At 42.8% G+C, this 15,843-nt stretch overlaps 1 protein-coding gene across 3 annotated transcripts in view; it reads right to left on the bottom strand.

Annotated features, from left to right (window-relative positions):
• SPATS2L (spermatogenesis associated serine rich 2 like) overlaps nucleotides 1–15,293 on the bottom strand; it is a 150,699-nt gene extending 135,406 nt beyond the window's left edge. The window contains exon 1 of one of the 3 annotated variants that reach the window (XM_090282291.1): nucleotides 15,246–15,293. The gene's annotated coding sequence lies outside the window, so the exon portion shown is untranslated. Of the gene's footprint in view, nucleotides 1–14,699; nucleotides 14,887–15,000; nucleotides 15,040–15,245 lie in introns of those variants that run through there. The other 2 variants (XM_090282325.1, XM_090282318.1) reach the window with 2 other exon arrangements.
• Between the last annotated feature and the right edge of the window lie 550 nt (nucleotides 15,294–15,843).

The following is a 15,843-nucleotide window of genomic DNA, read 5'->3' as shown; positions in this document are numbered from 1 at the left end:
TTAATGAGGCTCGATTCCAAAACATATAAGAACATACGCACACAAGAGATACTTTACTGAGTAAGCCAAGAGTTCCAGCCAAGTGTCCTATCTTTTATGTGGCACCAAGTGACATTTTGTAAAAAGCACAATGGTAACTATTCATTCCTCCAGCTTTAAAAAGATAGGCATGGACTGCATGCCAGAATGGAAACGCATAAGCTTTGAAATCAGACAGCTGGCTTCAAACACCATTTCTACCACCACTATCTGTGACGTTGGGCAATCTACTTATCTCTCCACAGAGCTTCTTCATCTGAAAAATGGGGGTAACAGACTTACCTTAGCAGAATTGTGGCAGAATTAAATGAGAATTCTGCTGTAAAAAACCTACCAAATACCCTGGTACATTAGTAGACACTAAAGAATTCTTAGTTTTTTTCCGCCTCTCTACAAAATGCCATTAGTAATTCATTCTGAATCTGTTTTCTATGCACAAAAATACTGTAAAGGATATTAACTGTGGTGCTCTTTATGATAGCAAGGAACTGGAAATAGTGTAAGCATAGGGAAATGATTATATTAGAGTATCATCATATATTGAAATGTATGCAGTCATTCCAAATATTTTTCAAATCATATTTTATGACAAGGGAAATTGCTATCCTAGAATTTAAGTAAGGAAAACAGACCAAAAAAACCCTTATGATAATAGTAGCTCACATTTACTGAGCATTTACTATGAGCCATGCAACATGCTATATATTTTGCATGCATAATCCTATTCTTATAATAAACCTACTAGACACATACCATTATTGTCACCATTTTATAGAAGTAGAAACTGAACTTTTGATAATTTAAGTGATTTACAGTCACCACATAAGTAGCATAACCAGGATTGGCATCTCAAAGTGTTTGATTACAAAGTACTTCTAACTACCATTTGACACTGATTCTTCAGTACAGACATCCTATGTCCATTGTGAGGCTAGTCTAAATACACACAAGTGGATACACACACGCATACTTACAACACACATACATGCATATCTGGAAGGAATACATGCCAGATGCTAACAATGACAGCCTTTTGGTGGTGAAATTTTAGCTGACTTTTAATTACTTTTATCCTTTTCAGTATTTTTTCCAAATTCAATGAGTGTGCATTATTTTTACAACTGGAAAATTTTGTTTTCAAAGAAGAAAATGTGTGCGAATACTTTGTGAAATATAAAGTATTGCACAAATACTAGTGTTTTTATGAAGTGATAGTTTATTCTTTGACTTAATATAGATTTAAATTCATCAGTTCTACTATTTTTATATTTTTTCCATTGAGTCCAAAATTTTAAAAAATGTAAAAAACTCATTTTGTACATGACTACAACAAAATATAGTACAAAAAGCACTGTATGTATGTCTGACAGACATTTGCTATTAATATAAAAGGTCAAAAAATTGTGTGGAGGAAAAAATTACTCTTTTCAAATAATACAGAATTTTCCATTTAGAGAAAACATACATCCATTAGTGACATGATGCCATCAGTGCATTCTTTGTCATGGTCATGTTAGTAATACTGTCATGGAGCTATTTACATAGATGCCAGCACACTGTTTGGACATGCCTCAGCCTGATTACTGTCTGTCCCAGGAGGTGTGAATATAATGATGTGTTGGAGTGACACCTAAGCAGTGATTTCCTGTCATAGCACCAATTTGTTTTCACAGCAATGATTCTATAAAGAGAACTGAATGAGTACGAAAAGTAATTCCTTTGAACCAACCAAGTTCATATGAATTGAAATGATAGGTGAGGTATGAATTTATTTTACAAAATTATTTTTAAATAAATTAAAAATAAGGCTACTGAGATATGCTTTTCAGTAAAACTGTCAAAAGAAAAATTAATGCAATCTAATAGTTGCTCCAAATTAATCTCATTTCACAGCGTAGTAGAGGATCTATGACTGGCAATAAGTGGATCAACAATGATAGCTTTACTAACACATTTTTCCCCCTTTTTATTCAATTTAGTATTGGGGTGACACTAGTTAAGAAAATTATACAGGTTTCAGGTGCACGATTCTACAACATGTCATTTGGACACTATATTGTGTGTTCAGCACCCCAAGTCAAGTCTTTGTCCATCACTGTTTATTCCGCCTACACCCAGCTCCCCTCCCCTGCTACCGGGCAGTCACCACACTGTTGTCCGTGCCCGTGAGTTTTTTCTCTTTTTGCCCTTTTGCTCAATCCCTCTACTGTCCCGCTCAGCCCTCCCCGGCCCACCCCCAACAGCTGTCAGCCTGCTCTCTATCAATGAACTAAGGCATTTGATTAAATCTTTCTTGACTATATCCTCTTACACAACCTGGGAACAAGAAAATAAAGTAAAAGATTATCAAACTAGTTTTTAAAAGAACTGACAAAATTCACATATGGATGTCAAGAAGCCTCCTCTAGAAAGTCAAAGGGCTCTATCTTTGGCCTGTGTTGTGACCAACATTGTATGAATGACAGAGAAAGTGCCATTCTCAAATGTGCAACTGTGGATTAAATTTTTAAAAATTAGAATTCAAAAATGTCTCAATAGGAAAAAGGATTTGAGAAAAGAAGACAAAGTGTAGCAAGGATAAGGTTCACACAATTAACTGCACAAGGACAGAATAAGGGGGATCTGGCTTTGTAGCAGTTGATAAGAAAAAGATTTGGAGGTTTTCTCTGGTATTGAATATAAACCACCAATGTGCTGCCCCTGATTAAAATGGAGGCCAACACAATATTTCACTAGATTAATAAAAGAAGGGTGCCCTGAGTAAGGGAGTTAACAGCAGCCCTTGGCTTTCTACTGCTCAGAGAACTCAGGAGTAGTGTGTTGTGTTCAGGCTGCCTCACGTTTAAAACGGCACAGGCAGAGTGGTGAGTGAGCAGGAGTGTTAAGAGGCCGGGTGTGAAATCTGTTGCAAGAACTGGGACCACGTAAGACTGAAACGGGAAGACTGAGTAGGAAGACCATAGCTCTGGTCAAATATTTGGAGAGCCACCACACAGAGAGTGCATGTCTCTTCTATGGAACCCCAAGGCTGGTGGAAGAGAACACAAGGAAGCTACAGGAAAGCAGATTTCAAAATTTTTGTCCCCCTGTGCTTGTTAGAGAGTAGTGGTCCAACCACAAATGAGAGAAGGTCCAAATATACAGGAGCTTAAAGTTTAGGAGTCCGCAGCCTGCTGTCAGCAGAATACCTGAGCGTCACAAAATTAGGAACTCCTTGTTCCTGGCAGGGTTCAAATGGCAGCTGGTTGACTGGGAAACTGTGGGAGGGACTCCTGCATTTGGAGGGAATCTTAGACCACGGCATCCACCCTCCCTTTCAAATGCCCACATTCTATGCTTCTAATTTCATATCAGTAACTTTCATGAAGATACTCCTAGGACATTTATATAAACAATTTCTGAATATGCCTTGCCTTAATAAATGAGAAATGGCTGTAAATTTAAATGCAATCCAGAAGAATGCAGAAGTGAAATTCTACCAAAGTTAGGAAATTATAAATTAATGTTGTCATGGTAACTTTAGTTGATACCATCCATTACTGCTGAAAGAGTTCTTGCTCTGGGACTACCAGAACAATAAACTGAGTTTATACATTCAATGCCACAAACCAGCACTAAATAATCTGTTTAATGCTTTTATTTTTAATTTTTGAGGCAGTAATTTACATTTTCTCCTTGCGTGCTCACAATTTTAAAGTGACACTGTACTAAGGCTATGGTATTGCAGCGGGGGAAGTCACGGGCAACCAATGCATGTACCGAATCCAGTCTACCATTCAGACTTCACAGGGGACATAAATGAGGAAGGACAAAGACCTTCCAGATCAGGACATTAAGCAGTCACAGTTGCCAGGATAATACCTTCCACTTTCCCCTTTACAAATTATAGGACTGCCCACGTTTCTATGAAAAATACTCATTGATCAGAAGTGGCAGTATGTCAGATCAGACTATCTCACTGCTGGTTATGGCACTTCAATAAATGGGTTTTCTCGGTTATGCATTAGCAATCACTGTAATATATGAAAGTCAGCACACACTGAGAACAATATTGCCTCCAATCAAAACCATTCTTCCTTAGTACACTAAAGCTTCCTCCCCCTCCTTGTAAGCAACAAAAGCTACAACAAAAGAACTTCCCAAACACCCACAGTTAAAGAAAGAATGGCTCCAACAAAATAAGTGTGAAATCTGTCCCCGGTGTCTAATTTGTATCTGAATCTTCCTTTTCAGGTTATTTTAGTGGCTTTCTTTATGTGTAATTTGTCAGCAAAGAATAGAAATAAAAGTTTATTTTGATGGCAATGTACCTGACTATTCAGAGATTCAAAAACTTGCTTTGTTTAGTCTTACATTATCCTGGCAGAAGATGTCAACATGCCTTTTTTTCCATGGCTTCCTGCTGTATTCATAATTCCAGATGAATATTTTCACAAATGCAAACTACCAGACAAGACTGGCCTTACACAAAATATGAAGGCAACTTCCTTCTGGTCCTTTTTACCCTTGGATAAGTGAAATCTGGGCCCTTTGACCCAGATTCCTGATTTTCTTCCTTATCAGCCTCAGGGAAGGGTCTATAAGATTATTCTTTCTACGGAGTACATGTCTAAGTTACCACTTCCACAGCTTTTGCAGCTTAGGCTCTGCTGCCGGGCTCTTTCTATCTTGTTTTATCCAGTCATAATAAAATTGTAACAAAACAAGTAGATATTAGTTTCATGTCATACATGAAAAAAACAAACAAACTGAGGTTCAGGAAGATTAAATAATTTGCTCAAGTTCATATTAGCCAGGCAATTACAGGAGTCAAAACCAGGTCATTCAAGTACCAGAGTTGTCCTCTTTTTCTTCTAAACTGTACTGGTCTTAGGAAAAGGACCAGAGCTTTTATAATATAAGCTTTCCCATATGAGAGAGCAGGAAAGTGAAACTGTTGACATTTGAAGTGCCCTTTTGAATAGTATAGATCCTGAAATCACATCAAAAAGGCAACCACCTTTTTTATCCACACATAAGACTAGCCTTCTCACAGAAGACAAAGAAGTGAATGTATCACAATTTAGAAAAATATGAGCCCTGTTCTTGCCTTCCCCTCTTCCCCACAAGTTGCGTATATGGTACAAGTGGGATCTAGAGACCAGTAGGGCAGCCAATCAGTAGGCAGTGTTCAGTGTCAGGGGTCCAGAACCAGAAAACAGCCAGTATCCAGGCAAGCATTCAATTCCACAAATATCTATTAAACTAACTGAGTTTCCTGCCCATTGCTGGTAGGCTTGAAGAAGCCTGGAAGAGTATAGCAGGGACTCATCCTCGGACTTGTAGCTCAGAGGCAACACTACTGTCCTAGGAAGGCTTGGAGGTACATGGTGGCACACTTACCCAAAGCAAGATGGGATTCCTAAACAAGAACTCAAAGCAGGACTTGGAAATGTGGGAGACAAAATGGAACCTGGGGCAGAAAGTGGAAATTTGGTTACCCAACAATGAGGCTGTGTTGTGGCTTCCTAGGTAAATGGTCTGGGCAAGGTCAACTGCACAATCAATTGAATGGATGGACAGTCACTAAGGGAGCTGAAGCCTACTGCATGGGGCCTAAACTGGCCCCAGATCCTGCAAATGGGGGGCTGGGGGAATAATCACACCATGGTGGTAACCACTTTCTCGGGCCATTTTCTATAAATGTATAACTTTTATACTTTTATTTTTAACACAAGGATCTCTCCCCTTAACAGAATCTTATACTAATGCTTAATACGTAAAAGCAAAGAAAAACAACTGTTTGTGGGGATTCTTCTCAGAGCGAAAGGTTCATCAGAACGCCGCATGCAAACAACCCAGAGAAAACACGCTGAGTCACGCTGCCTATCAGACTTCGCTGGAACCCGATCCTGCTGAATCTTTCTTGTGATAGTGATGGTTTCTTCCCCTCACCTCCAGCTTATTCCCTCCTGCTGCAAAACGCTAAGCTCGGATTTCCTATCACGGTTGGCTTTTCCACTGTGAAAACATAAAGCTCTGCATATCTCATAGGACACACCATATTATCTTCTGGGTCTTTCTGACAGCCCATAGTACTTGTCCTCAAAGCCTCTGGGACCACATGATGTACAGGTCACTGCCCTCAGTATTGTAAGGCGTACCTAACTTCTGTAGAGCACTTACCAGTCATTTGGAACGTCATTCTGTTTGATGCAATGGCTGTGCGATGTACAGAATACTGAGGCTCAAGACCCACTGATTTATTTACTTGCTCAGGATCCTAGAGCTAGACAGTATGGGAGCTGGGACTTAGCCCACTGGGAAGCATCAATGGCAGGATGGCGACTTCAGAGACACAGGTGTGGCTCTTGGCACTGTGCTTGGTGCCTCTCAGGTGGGAGGCTTCCACTTGCCTTTCCTTGCACCTCCTGTCCCAATCCTTCCTCTAGCACACAAGTATCCTGCTTCCCACTCCTGACAGTGAATGGGGAGACAGATGTGCTTTCATCATGACTTCAGCACTGTGAGCATTGTATGCACGACTCCTGGCTGTTGCTTTCACAATCTGTCTCCCTGAATCTTATCTAAAGCACTTTATATAGCTGGATTTAAGAAACTGAGCAATTGCTGTTTCTCTATACCTGTAGGGCTAACTTAATCATTCAAAAAGCTCATGGGTTTGGCTCCTGTAGGATGCATCTCCTGAGAATGAAGAGATGTTCTATAACAATGCTGTTCAAAGGAACTATAATGTGAGTCACACAGGTAATTAAAAATATTCTTGTAGTCATGTTAGAAAAAATAAAAGAAACATGTGAATTAATTTTAATAATATATTTTATTTAATCCACTACAGTTTATCCAAGATATTAGTTTCCATATGTAATCTATGTTAAATTTTGTTAATGAGATATGTTACATTCTTTATTTCATGTAAAGCCCTTGTACCTATGATGTATTTTACATTTATAGCACATCTCAGTTGGACTAGCCTTATTTCAAGGTCCCAATAGCCAGATCGAGCAAGTGGCCATGGTACTGGTCACACAGGTCTATGTTCCCATCCCTCCTCTCATTGTTTCCTGTAACAACTCATGTCCTTTAGTAGGGAAGCTATAGGCAGGGGTAGACACTGGGCACCAGGATCAAGAGAGAAGACTTTGATACACACCCAAAGGGAGAACCCAGATCACAGAGGAGCTTTTGTACCACGCAAGGGAGCTTAGATTTTATCCAGGAGAAGCAGTGACTCTGCTGAAGGATTTTAAATAGAAAAGAGTCATGATCAAATTTGCTTTTAGAAAGGGAGCAGTGTGGGGAATGGATTGGAGGCAGGCCAGGCAGAAGGCAGAGAGACCAGTTATGAGGCTACTGCAGTAATCCTCAAGAAAAGTGACGAGGGCCTGAACTACCACAGTGATGGTAGCAATGGTCTAGAGAGGTGAGGGTAGATTCGAGACAGCTTGAGAAGATACTTTCTACAGGGCTTGCTGATCAATGAAACACAGGGACTGAGGAAGAGCAAAGAATCTAGAGCAACTCCCAGATTTTAAAGTTGGTGAAGTGGGTTCCTTTAATTAAGAGAACACAGAAGGAATGTGCTGGTTGTGAAAGTGGAGTTTTGAACTTGCTGAATTCAAGATACCTGGAGCAGAGGTCAGAACTCAAGGCTGGAGTTGTAGATTGAGGAATCAACGGCATATGGGCAGTGGTGCAAGAAAATACTAAGCTGAGGTCTGGGAGGAGGAGAGGAACCTACAGAAAAGTCGAATACAGAGCACTGGACAGCAGGGAAAAATCAGGAGAGAGGAATGACTCAGAAAATAGGTGGGCAAACTTTCAAGGGGCAGAGAGAGATCATTAACACCAACACAGTCAAGAATTAGAAGAGAACCCTGGACAATGGATCTGGGGGTTTGAAGGACAGAGGTGGCCATTATGAGAGGACAGGACTGTAGAGGGCTGGAGGGAAAGAGGAGGTGGGGAGGAGCAGGATTGCACGAGGACCTGTTTTTCAGGGAGCTGTCTTCTAAGGCCAGGAATGAGATCCAGACTCAAGAGGGAAGCAGCCAAGGGGATTTTGTTTGTTTTGTCTTCTGTTTTTATAAAAAAATAAGAAAGACTTACACATGCTCATGCACTGAGAGAAAAGGTTGGTTGGGACCCTGAAGAAAGATGGTATTTCTTTTTCTTTAATTGTACTACATTACATATCATGCATAAAATCAAATAAATGCTGAATATAGTAGAAAGAAGTCACTAGCTTTCTGGAACTTCAGATCTGCAGTCTTGGAATATTACCAATCCTTTAACACACCTTTGGACTTCACCTAAACATCACCTCAGGTGAGAGTCATCACCTGGGGGAGCCACAGAGGCTGTTTATAGCAAGTGGCCTCTCTGATTGGTTGGTGTCCAGTGTTGAACTGATAGGCAAATATTCTCAATTTCACCATGCACTACTTCACAGGGTAGGGTAAGAAAAAAGCTGGGGGTTGGGGTCAGACACCAAACAGATTCATCTGCGACTTACCAGTTCTGCAGATTCAATCAAGTTATGTGGCTTCCCTTAGCTTCAGAGTCCCCCCTTTTTAAAAAGGGTACATAATTCCTACCTTTCAGGATCATGTGAAGTTTAAGTGAGATGATCAGTAAGTGTTGACAATGATGATGATGATGATCATTGTATTCACTTTGTTTTGATTTTCTAGGAATTGGGTGTGCTGATAATAAATTAGTGCTTTGCCACAATTAGCATCTTGATCCCTAAGGAGAACTGGAGAAGAAATCCTATGCTAAGAAGGGCCCTTGAAAATCCTAATGGACCCATGGACATGGACAATAGGGCAAGGACTGACAGTAGTGGTGGTGGGGTGGCAGTGGAGAGCAATGGGACAACTGTAAGAGAACAACAATAAAAAAAAGAAATTAAAAAAAGAAAAAGAAAGGAAATCCTAATGGCCATTCAATGTTTGTATCCTTTCCTCATCCAATCCATATTCAGTCTCTCCCTTTAAACTGCCTGGGCTTAACACCTCTACTACAATTTTCTTGTTAACTCAACCTCCTAGGCTTCAGTAAAATAGGGGTAATTAGCATATGTATAGGCTTCAAAGCACTGCTTGAGGAAGAAAGGAGATAATGCATGTATTTAAATGAAACATTGCTATGGTATAGCCTATGCTTGAATGAATTTAGTCACCAGGGCCTTTCCATCTGATGAAATAGTACAGTCCATAATCCCTAACAGGACTACTTTCTTAACACTGACCCTAATATCCTACCTAGTTCTACAGTCCATGGGGGTAATTCTACAGAATCAGAACTAGGGTTCTACATAACAGTATGTTTACCCATTTATTAAGCTCTGCTGGGTGCACTCGGCAGTGTCCCATAGATGGCTGGCTACTTGGGAGCGCAATCGGGCAGACATTCCCTCTTTACATTACCATGAAAGTTTCAACCGTCAGTGGTGTTTCCATAATGCAGGAGGCCTTTTTGAACATTCTAAGCAAGTTGGATGCTACCCAGGAATGCACTGGTTATATTGCTTAAAAGATTTATTTTGTGCTTTATGTCATGGTCAATTCAGCACTTGGCACCAAAAGTAATTATTGCAGGTGTCTGTATATCCTTCAAGTTTCATTATTGAGCGCTGCAGACCACCAGTGCACAGGAGAGCCGTAGCATACTACTGGTGTCAGAATCAAACAATCCTGGAACACCGCCCCTGCACTGCCCCCAGTCTTCCCACCCTTCCTTCTCCCTTGTATTTCCAATTATAGCTATTGAAGTCTTGCCCAAATCCTTTCAATAACCAGCTCAAACCATGATCACTTTAGGCACCCCCCACCAGCTCCCAAGAAGGAAATTTTCCCTTCTGAGCTCTCTTAGACCTTTGTTTCTGGGCTATGTGGTATTTCTCCTGCTTGACTATAAACTCCTTCTTGGCAGAAACAGCGCATTGTACAAAACGAGTCTTATTATAAGTTTAAAGAATTGGATTTTGTCCTTTTGTCCTGAATACAATAGGATGGGTGTGGCATCTCTTCCTTACCTCAACTTCATCCTCAGATGGATCCCCCAGATATATATACTACAAGGAAGCTTTTAAATGAAAAGATTGGGTAATCCTGCAATACAGTGTGGGCTTCTAGGGCTGACTAGCTTAACTTTTATATAACCAATAACTCAAGTCCAATTGTTTTTTACATAAAAATACTGGCATAAGACCAGCATGCTTTTATTTTTGTTCACTAGTGGGACCCATCACACCACCTTAAAATAACGACAGCCTCCTTAATTCTAACTCACAATTTATCTCAACTCTGGATTATGCCAGGCCTCCAAATCCAAAAAGCTGATGAATAAAGAGGCTGATTAGAACCACTGAAATGGGAAAAACTCCTTGACAAATGTCTCCTTCGAATGCCTGTCTGTCCCTTTGATCCAATGTCAACATTAATTTCTATGTTAACAAATATTTATTGAGGTCATTACTAGGTGTCAAGCTGTAAGCTAGGCTCTGGGGACACAAGGGTGAGCAGCACACAGGCAATATCAAAGTCCATCATTAAAAAAAAAAGTCACTCTTCTGGTTTATTGATGCTACACACACACTTGTCAAGTGCTTGCTATGCCCAAAGGCCTTTAAATGATTCAAACACAGCATACAAGGTACATAAATGCCCTCAAGGAACCTGCAATCTAGTTGGGAAAGCAAGAATTAAGAACACAATAGTATAAGAGAGCATCTGATGGTCTAAAGAAATGATGTAGACAAAAGAGCAGAAGAGAAGAAAGCCCATGAGGGTAACATGAATAGGGCAGAGGAAAAAGGAAGGACATTCTAAAAGGCAGATCATGAACAAAAGGGTACAAAGTCATTTCTGCAGGGCAGTGAGATCCAATTAGTTAGAATAAAGGTTCATGTTGGAGAAAAGTATAAAATAAAGCTGGATAGGTAAATTTGGGCAAGACTGTGTGGTCTGTGAAACCAGGCTCAGACTTCACGCCAAAGGCAATTTTGGGGGGACATGGAAAGTATTTTAACTTGTAGAAAGAGCACTTAGAATCAGGCAAACGTGACTTCAACACAGGCCCCCTGTGAGGCAATGCTTGGAGAAGAGTTAGAAGGAGAAGAGTTTTAAGTAGGTTGATGTGGTGGAAGTGGCAGAAAGGGGAAAACTCAGTTACAGAGACCAGGATGTAGGAGACTATAGTCACCCTAGAGCACAATGATGTCTAAGGACCTAGGCTATCAGGGGGAGAATGAGGAATACAAAGGAAAGTGGGGGCTGGCTCAGGGAAACTGTCATGAAGGAAGAGTTAATGACTGACAGAATGAAAGGCAGAGGAGTCAGGGGTGGTTCCTAGGTCTCAAATCTGGGTGATGAAAAGAATGCTAAGACTATCAGGAAAAGGAGTCTTTCCGTGAAAGAAAAGGGTTTAGCAGAGAATATGAAAAGTTCGTTATCAGGCAGGAGGCCTTTTAGCCTGCCAGCAGGACATCCACTATGAAAAGTCTGTTAAACAGGTGCATAACGACTATGGGGTTTCTGCCAGCACTAACAGACTAATTTTCTTAGATGCGGTACTTAGCAGATCCTGTCCAGTACCACAACAGTGAACGTGTACACTTCTGTAGAAATTCAACATATGGCCTATTTACATAACAAGCATCACAACTCCAAATTAGCCATTGATGTGTCAAGGAAATAACACCTTCACAGCAGACTACTTCAAAAAAGGGAAGGAAGAAAAGGTTTGTTTTTCTTCTATAATTATGTGTCCTGGGTTATTAACAGTTTGTATCATGAAAATCATACTTTAATTGTGTGATTACATGGTAAGACATAACAGTGATGGAATGAATTCATCAGCTGAATTATGCACAATCATTTAGAGATCAATAAACAGACTCCATCACTCTGTCATATTACATTTCTGCCCTCATGTCCACTGTCATGTTTATAAAAGCTACTGTTCTGCATACAAAAATTATGGCACTCATATGATTCAACTGTCACAGTCAAATAATAGTAATGGGTCTATAGAAGATGAGTAGGAAAGAAGTACTAAAGCACAGTGAGTAAGCGGTACCTGTTTAATGCATATAGAACCTACCCCATTCTTATCATATTGTGAGACAGGTGGTAGTAGCTTTTACCATAAGCAACCTCAACTTCTTCCATTTTATCAATCAAAACCAGAAGTTCCTGTCCCAGCGCACCTCATAAGATGCTAATTAAAATTATGTAAAGATAGTAGAATGAAGACCATCTTAGCACCTTCAACAAAAAGGCCGTAAATCAATGTTCATTATTAATGACAGCACAATTCTGTGATCAGAGACTGAAACTGATAAAATTTAGTACCAAAAATGAGCCATATCTCAAGATTACCTTCTGATGGAAAAGTATTTCTATTTGCACAGCAAAATTGACCTATGAGCTTCTTCTGATTGGCAGCACTACAAGACTGCAATGACGTGGCCTAAGCATTTTCTTTCCCTGATCATTTCAGAGATGGCAAAGCAGCTTCACAGCTCATAGACACCCATCTCCACAAGGGCCACCTGAAAATCAGTGGGAGCACAAAATTGATCATGAAGACTTTCATTAGGTGCCTCCGTAAAACAAAATGAATACAAAGGGAGTCTTGATCCTTTTGCCTGTCCAAATAAGTATATTAAACTAAGTTGATTCCTAGGAAATCATTTAATATTTTCAGAGGCAGGAATTAAAGAAAGAAAGAAAATTGTCAATTAATATACTCCTTTCCCAGATGTTGAGTTTTTTTCTATCCTCTTAAATATTCTCTGCATTCAAGTAATTGTATTTTTATGCAAATCACCTGTGGGGCTAGTCTAGTTTGTGTATGTATGTTTAAAGCCACAAAGATACAGAACTTTATATGCTTTTTGTTCTGCTGCTTCATAAAATAGCTTTTAACAAAGCTTGAGTTTCATCCAAAACTCTAATTAGAGACTGCAGCAGTAAATGCCTTGTCCAAAGAGAAAATCATTCACAAAGTTGATTTCCCCCCTAGTTAAAGATCCATTAAATATTATCACATACAGGTATTTCTGAACACTACAGTTACTTGATAAAACTGCCCCATCCACACGACACACTGCTTTCTGCTTAAGTGACACAATTTTATAAGGCGGATGAAATACTTTACCCAGAAGGCAACTTTAGTCTTTATTTTCAGAGTATCTTTCAAAATAACTGAATTTGTTGCCTGAATATTCCTTTATTTTTCCTAAATGAAGCAATTTCTAACTTCTTATACTTCCCCCCTGCTATATTGCAATCAGGTTTATCTCTGGAAAACATAATCAGAATGGCAACGAATCATTCCATTAAGAAAAACTAAACCAATGTCATAAAGGTCACACGACCTTACTCTTTCAAATACTGGCATAAAGCCTCTTCCTCTGCATAGGTTCTAAAATTTCAGAGTCGTTTTTTTTCTTACTTGTGAAGGAACAAATAAAAGTTCCTAATGCAACATTTAAAAATTTTTTAAAAATAAGCAAATGAAACTATTACACAATATTTTATGTAAAGAAAGGGGCTGTGTATGAAGTTCACTAGTTCTCAAGCCACAGATTCCATAATCTATACTCAAAGAAAAATGCTGTCCAAAAAAAAAAAAAAAAAAAAAAAGTCATTACAGTGTCAGGTCTCCAAAACCTTGGCACCCACTAAAATCAGGAACGCTGGAAATTGAAAGCTTATGAAGTCCACAAACACACACCAACCCCCCAAGAACAGGAATCCTCCACTTGTGTAGATGGGCAGCTTTGGTCGCATCCCTGTCCCGGTCAAGTCTCAGCCCTTTCACCTCCAACGTGTGCATTAAGTACTAACAACCGAACAGAGTGAGAGCGAGCAGTGGAAAGAGCGGGACGGGGACGGGCCCACCCCGGACCTCGGAAACAGCCGCTGTGCTGGGCTTCGTCCGCAGTACAGTCCCAAGCTCAGGCCGCTGCCTGCGGACTACGGGTCCAGCCGCCTAGATACCGCGGCGCGACCGCTTCGTCCCGCGGCCAGGTCGCTCGGCTTCTCCTCCCGTCACCCAGCCTGCAATCGAAGCGAGTTCGCGGGCACGGGGGTCCGATACATCCCGCTCCCACTGGCGCCCAGGGGCGCGGGGCCACAATCGGGGGTGGGATGGTCCCGCTGAGGCGTGCGGCGGGCAGCGGGCGGCGGGAGGGGGTGGGTGGCACTCCGCTCTGCCAGTAGAGGCGGGCGCTCGCGCCCGGGAGGGCAGCCCAGGGACAGCGGCCGATTCTGACCCGGGGCGGCAGATCCACGTCGGAGCGCGGCGGCCACACGCTCGCCAAGAGAGGGCAAATGTGCAGCGGACCCAGCGCCTCCTCCCGCTCGCCTGCCTGCCGGCTCAATCGCGCGGGCCAGAGAAAGAAAGGACGGCGACCTCGGCGTCCGGTCCCTGCCGCCAGCCGGCGTCGGCGCCGAGCTGGGCCACACCCAGCGCCCCGGGAGGCGGCGGGGGCTGGGCGGCCCAGGCTGCCGAACGGGAGATCCGGAGCGAGCCACGGTCCCGGCCGCTCAGGCCCCACCGAGTCCGTCCGAGTCCTGCGTCCCGGCTCGGCCCTGGAGGGCGAGGAGGGGATCCCAGGCGGCGGTGGCCAGGGGTCCCGGGCTTACCTCTGTGCCTATAGCCTGGAACTCTGTCCCGGGCCGGGGACCGGGATCGGGGGCGCGGTCGCGGGGGGACGCACAACGGAGGTGGCGGCCCCTGCGGCGCGGAGGGCGGGCGCAGAGAGAGCCGCTGCCTGGGCCGCGCGCTGCCAGCGCTCGCGGCGGAGGGTGCAGCCTGCTCGGCCCCTGACGGATTCCTTCACTGACAACTCCAGGTCGGCCAGCTCCACGCAGGGACACTCCCGCCCCTCGCAGGCTGCCCCCGCCCGCCGGCCCGCCGGCCAGCCCGCCCCTCAGTGTCACTCACCCAGGCGCACACACCCTGAGCCGGCGCCCCTCGCTCCCGCTCGCACACACAGCGCTGCTCACGCCTCTCTCGGGTTTTGTATCACACGCACGTTCTGACACAGATCCCTTCCCTCCACACGCCCTCCCTAGCTCCTTTCCCACCCCACTTTCTAGAAGAATCCCCGTACAGCTTCCGCACTTTGCTTGCTTGCCCCGCACCAACTGCCTCGCTTTTCCCCAAACCTCCACCTCACTTAAACTGACCCTGTTATTGAAGGATTTTGCCACAACCGACACGTGTTGCAGGCGAGGCATCCTCCCATACCCAGGAGAATGAACTTTGCTCCCTCCGCCTCTCCACGCTGTCTGCAGATGCAAGATACTTCTCCTTTTAGAAGGTAGTAATGCTTTCCGGTGCTGAGCCAGGCTCAAAATGTAAACAAAGGGAGTGGATTCCGAAAAGATTTGAAGAACTAGGCTCGGAAAAAGTGCTGGGACTCGGGTCTGACCCTAGAAATCCCTCTCACCAGGAGTGTTCCGGCCCCTCCCTTCCGCTGCCCGTTCACACGGGGCTTCTGGACACGGTCTGCTCTACACGCCAATTCCAGATCGACACATGGGCATGAGCCCGTGGATTTCTGCCTGGGAGTACAGTAGTCGGAAGAGTAAAGGCAGTTTCTCAATCATTATTCATGATGGAAGCACTTTAGATAACACACCTCTTCGAAAGGCAGTAGAGTGAAATACAGGCAGCTCTCCAATTGTTTTTCCCCCCTAAAGGATGACTTCTTAGCTTCCACCCCCCTTTGTTTTGAATACCAATAGCTGTTTCTGAGCGCCTCCCTGGATATCAAAGCCCCTT

Source organism: Furipterus horrens, unplaced genomic scaffold (genome assembly GCF_987537825.1).
Source record: "Furipterus horrens unplaced genomic scaffold, mFurHor1.1.pri manual_scaffold_1, whole genome shotgun sequence".
NCBI classification, from domain to species: domain Eukaryota; kingdom Metazoa; phylum Chordata; class Mammalia; order Chiroptera; family Furipteridae; genus Furipterus; species Furipterus horrens.
Note: the sequence above shows the minus strand (reverse complement) of the source record. Positions and strands in the feature narration are given on the sequence as shown.